At 42.9% G+C, this 5,000-nt stretch overlaps 1 protein-coding gene across 1 annotated transcript in view; it reads right to left on the bottom strand.

Annotated features, from left to right (window-relative positions):
- Nucleotides 1-3,662, bottom strand: part of LOC135108057 (cadherin-89D-like) — a 36,584-nt gene extending 32,922 nt beyond the window's left edge. Inside the window, exons 1-2 of the mRNA XM_064018651.1 lie at nucleotides 3,178-3,662; nucleotides 1,352-1,666 (exon numbers count right to left, since the gene is read on the bottom strand). The gene's annotated coding sequence lies outside the window, so the exon portion shown is untranslated. The remainder of the gene's footprint in view (nucleotides 1-1,351; nucleotides 1,667-3,177) is intronic.
- Nucleotides 3,663-5,000: the final 1,338 nt, after the last annotated feature.

The raw sequence follows: 5,000 nt of genomic DNA, 5'->3' as shown, positions 1-5,000 counted from the left end.
CACACCTGTCTGCCCCCCTCACTCTCCCTTCCTCTCCCTCTCTCTCTCTCTCTCTCTCCTGCTTACCAGCCGTCCCTCTATTGTCCCCCCTTTACATGCCTCTCCCCTCCACCCTCCTTCACCTGTCATTCCCCCATTTCCCCATTCCTTCTCCCTCAGTCTGAACACGTATACACATACATATATAACTATTTACCTAAACACGTACATCTTTCATAATGCACGACACTCTTCCAATCCCATCAGCACAACGTACGTTATGAGAGAGTGGTGTACAGTACTACCCTTAAACACTTTGTCCTTTTTTTTTACTATTTTCAAAGGTCACTGAGTTAATTCGTCAGGTTCTTATCTCTAGAAACGTAAAAACAATTGAAAAATCTCAATAACTTCCACTAAAACCCGTGAAAATGTCGAGAGAAGACGCCGAAACGATTACGAACACGGTCCCTTGAGTCTTGTCCCGCTCCTCTTCACGTCCCTCTCTCTCTAATCAATATACAGTCACGCAGAAATCCCGAGAAGTACTTCGCGTGACCACACCATCCACCTTCTGTCCCCTACTCCCCTATATAGCCAACCCCTCCTGCTGCTCTCCTCCAGTCCTTCTCCAACTCTGCCCCTTCCCCCTCCTCGCCTGCCTTTCTGCGTCCAGCAAGTTAGAAGGTCCTCAATCTACTCACGCAGCCAGAAAAGCGCAAACGGTTTATGAGTTGCAATGAGTGTCGTAAGCTCGAAGTTTGTTGTGTTTCCTAGAATGACAACTTGCTACTTTGGTGTGTGCGAGTTTCGTGTTTTTGTTCAGTTTTGTTCTTTTTATTTTTTTATTTTTTTTGTTTTCTTGTTCTCTTAGAGTGTTTGCTTCTGTACCAGCCAGTTTTATTTTTTCACTCAATTATCTATTTTTTTATCTATATTTTATTCATTTATTTAGATTTATTCATTGCACTCATCTAATTGTCTTCATCTTTTTAAGTCGATAAGGTGCACCAAGGAAAATATTTATTAATTATCTTAATTCATTCATTAACTTAGCTACTCTCACGTCTAATTAATCTATAGACTAGTTTATCTTGCTAATCATCTTCATAACAAGTGACATTTCTTTTCTACCGGTTAATAAGATGCAATGAATAAAAAATAATAATGATGAAGATGATAATGATGATAAGAAGAAGAAGAAGAAGAAGAAGAAGAAGAAGAAGAAGAAGAAGAAGAAGAAGAAGAAGAAGAAGAAGAAGAAGAAAAAGAAAAAGAAGAAGAAGAAATTTACACTGAAAAACATAACAATAATAATGATGACAATAATAATAATAATTCTAACAGGCATCAAATCAGGAATCTGTCTTACCTGTTGGTCAGCCGCTGCCGGGGAAGAGGACCATCACCAGGCACGCGGAGGTCACCAGGTAAAAAGGTCACTTGCTATGAGTATCAATCACAAAGGTCACCAGTCCCCCAAAAGGCACGCTGAGGCGACCGTCACTTGTTCATTTTGGTTTCAGTTCACGATCCGATGCTCTCGTCCTTCCTGCACTTCGTTTTTTTTTTTCCTTTTTTTTCAATTTTCCCTCCCTTTTTCCCAGTTTGTTTCACTTTCCAATTTCACTACGCTAAATTATTTATCGATTTCTTTGATATTTTTTTTTTCATATAGTCACTTTATCTGAAAAATAATAATCTAATCCATCCATTTAAAAAATAATAACACTTAAATAAAAGCTATCGTACATCACAATACAACTAACAAATACAGCTAATTCACTGAAAATTACCCTGAATGAAGGACGTCAAATGCACCGCAACAACTCATCTCGCTGTTTATTACTTATAAATGTTACGAGGTATGATTATAAATGCCACTGTGAAGCAAAACAAGGAAAAAAAAAAGTGAAAAACAAAGCACTTTTTCTATATGGTCCTGCGCAATGCCCTGTCGGATGCTGCAATGCTCAGAGGACCCACCCACGCCCCGCCAGGTCACCCATTGAAACACCAGACACGCAGGGTTCAAGAGGAGGCCACACATCCACCGACCCGCCCACTGCCTCCACCTAAATGTCACACACACATACACTCAGCAAATGAAAACAAACACACGGGGAAGTGAAAGAGAGGAGGAGGTAAATGGGGATGCTGAAGAGAGATGGAGATAAGAGAAGAAGAAGAGAGGGATAACTACGGGACGAGACGATCGAGGAGAGGAACGAAGGGGGAGATGAAGAGGAAAAAAAAAAAAAAAAGGAGGTTACGAATTAGGTGAAGGATGTAAAGTTCTAGAATTACAAATAATTCAATCGAGAAAGTTAATAGGTACATCAAAAGCTCTCCCTCAAATCTTGCATCGCGTACAGCCTTACACCACAACCCCTCGGCTGTTCACCCCCCGCGGTCCCTACCAAAGGAACCGCCGCCGCCGCTTCGTGCTTAACACAATTGAGGGTCGCAGGGGCGTGAAGCGTGCACTTAAATTCATCCCCACCTCCTCCGGAACTAGGAAGTACCGTGTATGTGATGTGGGAGGATTAGGGGCCGTGCATTGCTTGGGACGCGATGGAGACGAGGAAATATACGCGTCGTTTGTCATTCATCTGTAAAACACGCAACGTCTTCCGCCTCAGTGACACCAAGCAGCTTCTTCCTTCTACGCTCTGCCAATCACTTAACGGAACTAGCTAGTGGATTAGAATGAACAGGATCAGCACCAGAATAGTGGCGATATATAGGGACAAGGCCAGGGTGGTTACGAAAGTGGGTTCTAAAGTCATGGGTGGAATGGTGGGTTCAATTGTAATACCAGCGGACAGGGTTGTCGTCTTCTCCCCCGCACTGCCGATCAGCCTCCTCCTCCTCCTCCTGCGCGTGCGTTATATCTAAAGGTCAAGTGTTCTGTGTTTCAGTGTGCATCTCGTGACTCTGTATCGGTAGTTACTAGTGATCTGATGGTGATGATAACACGGCGGTAGTTCGTAACGCAGCTGCACATGTTTGAACGCGGCAGCGTCAATTTTCAAACGCGGGTAAGTCAAGTAACGCAAAGCGAAATTCTCATAATACTGTAATTTACATGTACACGTTTCTCGAGTACTGATGTCTGTTGTCCACACTCTGCCACAAAATCTTGCTGGCGATGCCACACATTCACACATCACGAGGATACAGCACTTGTGTTGTCACCTTGTCACAGGCAGTGGCGGGAGCAGCACGCACTTCCAACCACACCTCGCAGTGGCCACACGTGCACAGCTTGCCGCGCGTTGCCCGTGCTGCGCGTGCGGGTGCTCGCGCCGCGCCCTCTTACTCTCCCTCGCTGCCAGACGCAACACCAACATCTATTATCATCGTTGATTCAAGAACCTGCTGAGCGTCATTGCCATTGTAAGCACTAAACATAAACTTAAGAGGAGTCATGTCTTCAATACAAAAGTTTTCGTCACAAAAACAGTAAGATTGTGCACAACGCTTTCACTGCCGCACGGCTTATTTCTATCTGATCATTTTGAGAGTAACACTTATCAAGAAATTCTTGGTAACGATAGACGACGTGACTTTCAGATCTGAAACAATTATAAGAAAAGTGCTTACACAAGGCCAGATCCACACCGCGCAAAGAAAAGCTGTCCGGTGGCTGCACCCTCACACTTGGGCTGTATTCAGAAACACTTCGCTCTCACCACGACTATTTTCAAAGGCCACATAGATGATTAACAGAATTCTCAAGACTGTCTCTCCTTTTCATAATGTAGAAATCTTGTTAATTTGTCACTAAAACTGTAAAAACAATAAACATGCTATGTGTACCTTAATAATTATATAGTCCAGTAAGAGTATTTTGCCGGCGAGTAGTGATGCGTGAGATCAAGACGTCTGCTGCGTATACGAGCACAACAGATGCGGCAGTGTTGTATGGGTGACCTTGGCTGACTGTCTTTCTTATGCTGTAGTTCTTATATGGTTATCAGTATATGCTATTGTTTAGTATAACTGTTATAATATTACTAATGCTCAATAAATTAGAAGTTCTTAATTTAGCGCCATGGCTATAATGAACAGTTGATCCCATGCACGTGTGAGTACTGGGTATTGGACCTGGTTAAGTGGGACTCTGGGTATGTTTAGGACAAAAATATAATTATCCTCTTAACACCATGACAAGAATATGGATTCGTGAGTGATAAATGAGCGTACAACTCCCCAAAATGAGGGTGTACTATGGATAGCAGGCTTACGTCTATTGACGTGTGTATGTATGTGTGTGTGTGTGTGTGTGTTTTGTTATCTCTCTCTCTCTCTCTCTCTCTCTCTCTCTCTCTCTCTCTCTCTCTCTCTCTCTCTCTCTCTTTCATAAAAGCTGTAACATGCATATTGTAACAAGCACACTACAGTGAAGTGGTAGATGGTTACTTGATGTTTGTGTTGACATTGGCTTGACATTTGCGGGAAGGAAAGTGTGGAAGTCAAGATTCGTATTCATATTCAAATTACAATATATGTACAGGAAAATTTTGTAGTAATCTATGTAACAGTATTTTATTACTATAATTATAAAGTTCCTTTTCAAATAATGAACTTGATATGTCAACTGCTTCCGCACTGATCGAGGCCGGCAGTGGCGCCACTTGCCGGTCCTTGTAGGTTGGCAATGGCTGGCGGTAACCGAGCTTAGGGCAGGTGGTGGTCAGGACTGCAGCGCCGCACCTGGACCACTTTCAAAAGCCTCTAGTTGAAGTGACAAGGGCTTTTTAAGAGTGTTTTTACAGTTGTAGTGACAGATTAACAAGACTTCTACATTGTGAAAAGAAGAAACAGTCTTCAGAACCCGGCTAACCGTGTCTGTGGCCTTGGAAAAATAGTCGTGGTGATAGAGCAAAGCGTTTCTGAACACTGCCATACAGGCACTGGTGTTTCCACATTTCCGCAACGTGTTACTGGACTAAACGCCACAAAACGGAGACACGACAACCTAATGAAGGTGAGTACAGCCTGAGTCAACCTTAACC

The sequence above is a fragment of the Scylla paramamosain genome, chromosome 16 (assembly GCF_035594125.1).
Source record: "Scylla paramamosain isolate STU-SP2022 chromosome 16, ASM3559412v1, whole genome shotgun sequence".
Taxonomy (NCBI): domain Eukaryota; kingdom Metazoa; phylum Arthropoda; class Malacostraca; order Decapoda; family Portunidae; genus Scylla; species Scylla paramamosain.
Note: the sequence above shows the minus strand (reverse complement) of the source record. Positions and strands in the feature narration are given on the sequence as shown.